The sequence below is a fragment of the Capsicum annuum genome, chromosome 10, assembly GCF_002878395.1.
Source record: "Capsicum annuum cultivar UCD-10X-F1 chromosome 10, UCD10Xv1.1, whole genome shotgun sequence".
Taxonomy (NCBI): Eukaryota; Viridiplantae; Streptophyta; class Magnoliopsida; order Solanales; family Solanaceae; genus Capsicum; species Capsicum annuum.
In genome coordinates this window covers 191,882,713-191,893,949 of record NC_061120.1, presented here as the reverse complement: position 1 = coordinate 191,893,949, position 11,237 = coordinate 191,882,713, and the positions used below count along the sequence as shown (strand labels likewise).

The 11,237-nt window shown below is 32.3% G+C and overlaps 1 long non-coding RNA gene across 2 annotated transcripts; it reads right to left on the bottom strand.

Moving 5' to 3' along the window:
* Window positions 1–3,783: 3,783 nt before the first annotated feature.
* On the bottom strand, window positions 3,784–8,692 carry LOC107844986. 2 transcript variants are annotated; one of them, XR_007046302.1, is made up of 3 exons: window positions 8,574–8,692; window positions 7,274–7,850; window positions 3,784–3,842 (listed from the first exon to the last, which is right to left on the bottom strand). It is a non-coding gene; the product is annotated as an uncharacterized LOC107844986 (long non-coding RNA). The 2 variants fall into 2 exon arrangements; XR_001666661.2 differs by having other exon boundaries at window positions 7,274–7,890; window positions 8,574–8,656.
* Between the last annotated feature and the right edge of the window lie 2,545 nt (window positions 8,693–11,237).

Here is an 11,237-nt window from a genome sequence, read left to right as displayed (position 1 = left end):
AGGATGGAGTTGTAGCTGAACCTTCAGTTGATTTAGATGATGATTTTCAGGATCCACCACTAAAATAAATTAATGAAAGCTCCAAAAAAAAAAACAAAAGGTTGATTCATCAACCTCACTAGTGAAGAAAAGATTGAAGCAACAAACACCCAAAATTGTTGATGAGTATACACACAAGAGGAAACCATCTCCTCCTGCTGCAAAGGTACCCAGTTTGAAGACATCAATTTTTAAATCTGTTCAAGCTCGGCATACAACTACTTCAAATCGGCAAAATATGAAGCAAATATCAAGGATAATTTTTACTCTGGTTTAGTCAAAGAGTCCTGTAGATGAATAAGTAGTTATTTCAAAGAAAGTGTTTGAATCATTTCGTAATAGGGTCAGTTTTTTGATAAATACGTGTGCACATTAAAAAATATTATTTGCTGATTGATTTCGTTTAAAAATGAATTCGTGAAGAGTTGAAAGAAATTCGTAGTCTAGTATCAACAAAGTTCAATCTGATGATAAAAGCAGTCGAACAAAAGAAGATAAAATATTTATTATTCAAATAAGCTTAAAAATACATATTTAATTTAAATCTGTATTCTTAGGGGATTGACATATACATATACAGTATGCATATATAATGTTTGTGTATTAGTACTTGAATGTACTTGTATATGTATTCGTAGCAACAATCTAAAGTGAAAGAATCTGATCAGCCACATATGGATGATGATGGTGTAAAAACATTACCTCAATGCTTCAGCCCCAATATGATTCATAGTTCGGATAAGAAATTTGATGGTACAATGGTAAATATTTAACTTACATACGTTTATATATAATTTCATGTATATGATTATATACATATGCAGTTACACCATCATATGTAAAAAACATATGTAGTGTAAATATGTATTTTTGTACTTCTGTTTTATATTTTTATTATATATATGTATATAAGGATATACATATGGACTACGTACATTCTACCCTCCCCATACCTCACTTGGTAGGAATACACTGAGTTTATTATTGTTGTACTTGTTTGCAAGGAATCTACTGATTTTCAATTAGAAAAACAAAATATGCATCTGATTCTCAATTTTTAATATCCGATGAGCTTCTCCAAAGCATTAATTTGGATTAGATACATTCTAAACCGGTTGTTTAAGATGATTGTCGAGTATGTTGAATAAATATATTTTTGAGCTAATGTCATTTGTAATGGCCAGAACAATTTTTTTTTCTATTTTTTTTAGACCAACAAAGAGAATGCAGATATGAGTTCAAATACATTAGATCATGGTGTGGTGAAAACATATTCAGAGGAGCAAATTAAGACACCAGTGCAAATGTATTTATTAACCAACAATGAAAAAGAGGATGAATCAGTTTCTTCTGAGTCACAAATCACACCCCGATGAGCTTCTACCTAGTCTCAATGCCTGCCTAAACCTAGAAACAAGCATCATCATACATCGATCAGCAAATCTTGAGCAAGAAACTCCTAAACCAATGAAAAAAATAGACGACCGTCTAGATTCAAGGAGTCCCATACACAATTAAGTTTGGTTCAGTAGCTGATAAGTACACTAACTTATATGTATTTTTTACTGTTATATGTTTGTACTATTTTTGTGTTTTAAACAAAAGGTAAAATTTTTTGTAAAAATATTTTATCATTTAAATTTTGTATTTTATAATTATAAAGGAAGCTTAGCAGGGCGACTACATACATTCACTCAGAAGCATCCTTTTGTTTCTCACCCAATTCATGGGATAGAGGACACTAATATTGTCAATAATTTCTTAGAGTAGATTTCAGTGGACCTTCTTAAATGTCTTGCAAAAAGGTATTTCTATTCAACTGAATTATATTGTTCTTTTTTTTATGTTAATGATTGAGCAATGTATTGAATAACTTAACAGAAAGGGCAAAGAGGAATATACAAGAGGAGAAAGTCAATCATACCAATTATGCATTTTGGAGTTCGAACATATCAAATACATATGCTTCTTCATATATGTATTTTACTTTGTGTTTATATACTTTGTGTTCATATACTATATTGTTTAGTCTGTGTTCATATATTATATAGTTTAGCAAATACATTTAGCCAAGTTCATAAAAAAATATATTGTTAACTGTGATGCCTAATACAAATACACAACTGTACAAGTAGCTATAATAACAGAGATTGAAATACATAGAGGCGACAATTGTAATTTTGAATACACAACTTTTGTAAATAATTATGGGCAACTGTGATTATGATTTAAAAATTAGTAATATTTTAAGAAAATACATATAGTTAACCATATTTGAATAACAATATATTTATCAAATACAATACCCAAAAATATATGTATTTTTCATAACAAAAGCATATGTATTTTTCATTCAGAATTAGAAATACATAACTGTATTACTTATTGTCATTTATAATGCATTATAGTAAATGAAAGATAAATGTCATTAAACACATTTAACAAATGATTTTATTATTATAAAAAGGGTAAAATAAATTATAAAGAAATAAAACATCAGAACAAATGTATTATTTACGAAATTTTTTATACGAACATTTATTGTGACCTTTATACCCATAATGACTACATGAATACCCATAATGACTACATGAATTGTTGTTCTTCTTTTCAAATATATCCCTTCCTAATTTTTCATGACTTTTGTTTGCATGTCTGCCAGGAGGTTATTTGTATTTCAGAGGCAATACTATTTCATGAAGAATGTTATCTGAAATTATCCAATCATCTTTGTATGGTGAAGGATAGATTGAAACATCATACATTCTCAAGACTATTTTTGGCTTATACAGATCAGAGCGATATGGTCCCTTGATGAAATTCTTACTATCCAAGACTGCACAAGCATGTGCCGTGGTATCTCATCCATTTGAAATGTGTGACATAAACATATTTTTTTCTTGAGACAAACAATAAAATGATTTTCTCTATCATGCACCGTTTAGACATACTTTATGGCTGGTACAACCTGATATTATTTTTTAAAAAATTAATTAAAAAAGGTTAAACACAAATATGTAAATATATTGCTACAAACAGATGCAAACTATATATTTGTCTTTTTGAAAACAAAGCTGCAAAATGCAACTATACATATTGCTTACAACATATGTATTTTTTTGCATAACAGAGATTAATGCATATGTATTTAATAGAGAACATTGATTACTGCATATGTATTTTTTGCATAATAGAGAACATTGGTTACTTGAATTTTTTTTAAAGTACATACAGCCATAGCTATTTATAAATGCAATTAAAAATAAATTCATACAAAAAAATGCCACAAATGTATATAATCATACCGTCATATGAGTACACGCTGCCTCATTCTCTTTGAGTATAGCATAAAATTTTTCAATGAGAATTGTGAATGTATATGAACTTGTAACACCCCGAGTCTGTACCCCGGATGCTACACGGTGCTCATAGTCCCAAAGGATCACAAGCTAACACATAACTTGTACCTTCTGTGAGCGCTGAATAATAGTAATAATGTAACAATAATATAACTGAGATAAATGCGGAAAACTGCCATAAGGTTCAGATCAGAAAATAAACTGAATATGGTATAACAATACCAAAACTGAAATATCTTTCTGAAAATACTCTAGTCTGAAAAGCTTCTAAATTGTTTAAACTATGGAGTTGATGGGACAAGTCCCCAACTAACTCCGACTACTTAAAATGAGCTAAAATGCTAAAAAAAATAATCATGTCCTCAAACTATGAGGACTCACCACTACTCTGTCTGTTGAGAATCTGAATTTACTAAGGGTGCTTGGGAGCCCGTGCGTCTGGACCTATGATATAAGACATCATAGCACAAAAGAAAGGCATGCGTCAGTACTTTGAATGTACTAGTATGCTCAGTGAGGTAGGTTGAAATACATGGGTTCATATGCATGAACAATACTAACTGAATAACATGAGCATGACTGAATAAGATTACATGCATGAATACAAAAACTGTAACTGAGATCGTGATAGCACTGAATACTGAGTCTGAATACCGATTAACTGATATTCGAGTTTACTGATACTGTATTACTGATTACTGAATGACTTTATCTGACAGTCCTAAATCTGTAGGACTGAACTGAGTTCTATACTGAGATTGAATCTTGCACTGAGACTGAAACTGTGGGAGGTAATCATCTAACCAACATGCCCCAATTAAGATGATTGAGTTGGGGTCCAATCTGTAACCCCAATTAGAAGGGTGTCGGTACCGTGCCATAGGTAAAGAAAATTATTGTGGAGTCAGTCCTAACTAACGGGTGACCCCTAAGATCAGTCCTAATCTAGTGGGTAATCCCTGAGTATATCAGTCCTATCTAACGGGTGATATCTCAAAACCTACGCTGGCTACGTAGTTCTGAAACTTAGGGATTGCTTCTAGGGACCTAGTCCGCGCCCCCATTCCTAGGTTCACTCGGTGATAAATCCTACTCCCAGCTGAATAGACACTGAACTGATTTCCTAGTTCATACTAGGCTTGACTGAACTATTACTGAGTTTACTGAGTTCCGTTGACTGACGGAGTACTACTGAATTCTATTAACTGACTGGATACTACTGGGTTCTCTAACTGACTGAGAGTACTACTGGTCGTGACATGACTGATACCATTCTGTAACTGATACTGACTCTAAGTAAACAGCTAAATTGTTGGGTATTAGATACCCCCAGGACTTGATAGCATGAAAAGTAAATCATAGCATAGCCTTGAAAAACATAATCATGTGCACTTATTCATAACTCATTCATGGAGGCATTTTATCAAACACTTGCATGATACAACTTGCACATAAGATAACATGACATGATTTCTTTATCTTATTAGTTCACATGAGCAATTCATCAAGCACTTAGTGAGCATGATATATGTACATAACATTAATAAAAAGTGGGCATCATAATTCAACTCTAACTTCACAATTTCAAGGGTTTTACATGGATCCACATGATATTACATATATATATATATATATATATATATATATATATATATATCAATTAACCTCACATGAAACGTATCATAAAACATGGATTAGAATCCCAGTTAATCATTTTAAACATGAATATCATCGAATCCAACATGAAATTCATAAATTTGAAGTTTAATAATAGTTTCTTGGACTCCAAGGTTGGAAGAGACCCTTGGATGAACAGAACACATACCTTGATTACTACTTTCTAGGAGATTGAAATGAGTTCTTGAGACTTGAATTCTTAAACTTGATGAGGCTAGGGCTTGCTCTTGAAAGAGTTTATGAGTAAAGAATGAGATTTTTCCCTATAGGCTGATAAATTTCGTGTTAAGACTGAATAAGGGTGGGGAAAATGACCCATTTTTCCCCACAACCTGTATTAAAATAATCCTGAACAGGGTTGCCCTTGCTTGCGACCCCTGCTTAGGTCAAGTAGCCACTGTGACGCAACCCCTGCTCAGGTAAAGCATCCATCGCGGCGCGACCCTTAATTGGGTTGACTGACCCTTGCGACGCGGGGCTATCACGACCCCTCACTATTTTGAGCATCCAAACTCACCCTTACGTAAGTCCTAAAAAATCCAAAACTCTCCTGAGATGACCCACAAGTGACCCTGATCATGAATCAATTTGAAGATCGACAAACTAAGGTCAGGAAGGTCGTGAAATAAGATTGCCAACTTACGAAGGCTAAAATGAGTCTGAATGAGAATACTTCGCTAAAATTTTCTAAGTCTTGGAACCCTTAACAAGCTTAAAGGACTGAATTAAGCTAAGAATTTGACGGGGTCTTACAGAAGTCTCCTGTCTATTTTCGCAATTTCATCTTCCAAACATCAATCAAAGTTGTTCTAGAAAATCATATATCAGTAGTTCTCTAGCCGCTACAAGTGCAACATTTATTGACAAAGCAATGTTTGATGTCAAAGTTCATCCTCTATGAACTGTTGCATAGGTCTTAGCCCACTTTTTGTTACTTGCCAATTTCAAGTAATTCTTCACTCTAATATCAACTGCCTCTACCTTTCTCATTAATTTTTCAAATTCAGACTTTGAATATGATTTTGCCATTGTATAAAAGATCTCTGATGACACATCATGTGACTTTCTATAAAGCTTTTTCCCGTTTTCCCATAGATTCTACGTACATGTATAATGTGGTACATCTTTGTACATATCACCAACAGTCTTTATGATGCCTGATTTCCAATCAGAAACAACACACATGTGTTGTATTTCATCGTATGCTTCCTTCAAATTCTCAAAGAACCGAGTCCAAGATGCATCATTTTCTGAATCAAGCACACCATATGCCAAAGGAAATATATGCCCTACATATATAAACACATTTTGCGTAGTTATATATAAAAACATATAGTAACTGCATATGTATTTATTGTAAATATAGTTGCAAATATATATGTATTTTACAAATAGAGTTGCAATACATATATTAAAATGTAACTATACAACACACATACATTTTCAACTCTACATGTTTTTTTCACAAACATTAGCAAAATAAAGCACACAAGCATATCAGTTACAGACATATATATATATATATATATCTTTTTCTGAAACATTAAATGTATTATAAAATGTAACTTACCTGCTCCATCTATGGTACAGAAAGCTATAAATATCTTAGTATACATTCCTCTTAGATGACTACCATCAATAACTATGACAGGTCTACAATATTCGAATCTTTTGATGACTGGACGAAAAGCTATAAATACATATATGAACTCATTTTCATCAGCCTTCTTCATTCTTATAAGTGAATTAGGATAAGTATTGTCCAAAACATATAAGTATGTTGGTAATTTATCGTATGATGCTGATGGTTTCCCCTTAATTCTTCTAACGCTCTTTTCGTTGCCCTCCAATATAAACTGTATGTCAAATCCATATCGAACTCTTCCTTCATGTGACTTTTGATTTCAGTTGCACTGTATTTTTGTTTGTGATTTTTTAGCTTTTATTTAACCATACCACCTATCACGAATTCTATCACGAATTTAAAATTTATCCTTCACCGGGCATGTAAGTTCTATCATGAATTCTCTTATTCTAACCATCCTAGAATCTCCTAGACCAGAGGCACGGAATAAAAATTCACAATTACTTGATTTGCACAATAATGTATAACTGCATCCAACAAATTTAAATACAATCAAAATACATATCTAAATTCATATTAAACACACAAAAAAAAAAATCTAGAATGTACTTACCAGGTGTTACTTGACCTTTCACTTTGTGTTTGAAACTTCTCTCTAATTGTATAATCCTTCATGGCTAACTTTAATTTTTTTTCGAGAAGTATACCTGGTCTACCTCAACATACTTATGATGCGGGTCTGAGATAATCACCTGAACTGTATCCATCTCAAATACATCTAATGGTTTTGTATTATCAGTAACCACCAATGCACTTTCAGTAGATGTGTTTATCACTTGATGTGAATTGTAACAAACATTTTCTTTTTCAACAGCACATACAGATGAACTTGCAAAGGTGCTCACAACATCTTTGTCCAATATGCTTACATATAAAGGAAGACAATTCATGTCTTGTATCTCTTTCTTTTGCACAATAAACACATTTAAACCCATATCATTATGTATTTATATTTGCTCTGCATTACTAGTGATTCGATATTCAATTTGGATACATTTGCTGCTCAAATCCACATTAATGTGAGATACCAAAAGATTGTATAGTTGATTGTACGATGATGTCGTGCTCAACAATATTGCATCCGTAATGTACTCTTCATAGCTTTTTTCATATGTCCACCCTTCAGAATGCTTCACAAGAATTGAGATGCTTCCCATTGTCAATTTTTCTCTTAAAAAATGTTATAAAAAAATACATAATTATAAGCACTCAATACTTATAATATAAATATACAATCACGTATAAATACAAAATCATAAAAATCAGCAATCAAATTATACAATTAAAATTAATATTATACAACTGCACACAGAAATATACAATTACAGTCTGAAATACAGAAACCCACAAAACAATATACAAAATGAAATACAATAAACAAATTTAATTACAATATATAATTACACGTTAAAAGTTCATACAAAGATCAACGTTTATAAACGTAAACAATATATACATACACAACCAAAATGTCCAGCCAAAAATACAATTACAATATATATGTACAACGTAAAATGCAAACACCATCACAATATTCATAATCGAACACAATCAAAATATATATAATTGAGCATTACGAAAATACAAATATACTCTTTGATTATATACTACATTCCGAGAAACAGAACTCAAAAAATAGTGTTTGAGCAGGTTGGAAAATTGATTTTGATCAATAAATTATTCGATCAATTCAATTTAATGTTGTGTAACTTTTTTTCGAAATTCGCTTACAAAATATTCAAAAATTATTTACTGAAAATTTTTTTTTTGAACAAAACAACATACACATACTATATAACGATTTAAAGCAACTGATGAAATTCATATAAGAAAACAAAATTACGATTCAATACCTTGAACAACAGTAATGGTTTAATTTGAAAGTTCAAAGATAATGAACATATGAAGCTTTAGTTGAATTTGATTTTAATTTTATTTTGGATGAAAATATTCTGTGAAACGAAAATTTGAATTTTGATATCTGTTGTTAACAAATAACGAAAATTACGCTAATTAAGAGGTATTTAAGAAAAAGAAATCTCCACCTTCAATTCATGGGTGATTATGTCATATTTAACTCAACTGATTTGAGTAAAAGGAGGCAGTAAAATCATTTGTATATGTATTTATATAGCAACAGTTTGTTCAAATACAAAATACAAGTTGTTATTTTATGTAATTATGAAATAATTGCTATGAATCTCATAATTATGGTCTTAAGTTTGCTATTTATGAAATTTTTTATTTTTAAATTGGGTTCAAATGAGCTCAATTCAATCTCCACTTCAACCCGTTTAGTAAAAAATAATTTTTTTAATGAAATTAGGAAAAACAAGTGACAATGCGTCCTCCCACTCTCAATATGACCCATCTCACCTCACCCTAACCCCACTATACCCCCAGCTTACCCCACCCACCCCGTCTCCATTAAATATATTATTTTTATTTCTTAAAAAGTATTTTATAATTTCTTTTATCCCTATCCCACCTCATTCCCACCCCTTCCCTACCTCGAACCCCCACTCCCACCTCCACTCTAAAAATTTAAATATTTTTTACCTCACGATTAAAATACTAACCCCCCCCCACCACTGCATCCCCTACTCCTCCCAAAAAAAGATATTTCTCTAAGAAATATTTTTTAAAAATAAATAAATATTTATTTTATAAAAAAAAATCTTATCCCAACCCCCATCTCCCCCTAACCCCTGCACCCCCTATACGAAAATATCCCATTCCCCCCAAAAATATAGTTTTTTAAATAAGTTAAATTTCTTTTCTTTTTTAGGAATTTTTTTTACCTCAACCCCCTATCACGCCCCTAGCCTAGCCTAGATAGGGCGGACAAGAACCGTATGAGCATCAACTATGTGGCTGACATATATACTATGCGGAGGAGTTACAATTTACAAACAATGATAAAGGGCTATGTACAACTCTATTCTATCTTATTGAACATTTATTTGATATAAACATGTGGAACTATGACCACATATGAGAACTTATCTCGGTCTAGGAAGCCTCTAAGAGAAATTATAACTGTACTAAGAAAGTGACCAGGGCAGGAGCCCTACATATCCAAACTATAACTAGAAATATGATTAAATAGTACTCAACATTTAATAATCCCAAATAAGAGAGGATCTCACCGAGTGCTTTGCTGAATACGAACAAGTGCCTAGTATAGAAGTCTGCTCATGAATATATCTGATCCTTATTTACAGAGATACAGTGCCCCCGAATGTAGAGACGTTAGTACATATAAAACATGTACTAGTATGTTAAGCAGACAGAATAACAAGTAAACGTATAATGATGTTCAATGAGTCAAACAATAGAATGAGCAGCTGTGGACAAGTGAATACTAGAACCTCTTATATGAAACTATAACCTATGAAAGAACAGGTTACAAATACACGATATAAGACTATTACCTATGTATTTGCCTTATTAACTTATCATGTAACCGCTTATGAGTAAATCATCGTTATTAAGGGCCTAGTAATTTGCCTAAGTGATGTCATGTGCCCACTTTTAATACAAATAATCATTTGATAGCCCACCAAAGACATTCTATATCAAGTGTACCATATGTGTTACACAGATACTCCTGACTATGATTTTATACGTATAACTATAATCGCGGTCTGATACAGGGTACGCCCCTCCTTGAGGCTCACTATAAGGGTTTGCCCGCAGGCCATATATGCTATATATTGGCCCGAGTCAGGGGCACCCCAGCTAACTCCAAATGCAAATGATGCCACAAGGGCGGGTACGCCATAATGTTTGGGCTCACTGTAGTGGTATGGTCACAATTCTGTGCACAGAATTACGTCGCGCGTGTTCCAAGCAAAACTTAATACCCTTCTTCAATAATGATAAGCCTTTAACATATACTGCCTTATACGTCTAAGTAAATTATAATGATGGTTATTTAGCCAGTCAGATAGTATTCCATATACAACTAACTTCCTTAATATGATCCATTTATTTAAACACTAGTCCTTTCATTATATCAACTTACAATGCATCGCTATGTGGTCAGCTATACTAGTGCAGCTATGTTATTGCCATTTACTTTAATTTATAGCATGTGAAACCTATATACCATGGGACTTCTAAGATTTTCTAATGAATACGAGCATTATCAGTTGTAGCTCTATTGATACTTGGCTTGACAAGAGAAACATGAATATTGTGACTTCAACAAATAAATGCAGAAAGTGTGAAAGCGAGAAATTTCAAATGAAACGGACGTATAGATATTGAGGGCATATTAGGCATGTAGTTGTGTGTTAAGCATATAGGAAATGAAGGCTCTATTCACCTATCCAAGTAGGCTATATTGACTCTTTTAGGAGAAACAAGCGACAATAGATTGTGTCTTAACAATGAAGAAGGTTTTAGCTTTACATACCTCAATTCATAATCCCAGAATATACAAAGGGCTGTCCCTTTATCTTACGGTAAGAAATCCCAAGAACTTCATAGATGAAGTAGATTTTCAGTTCCAA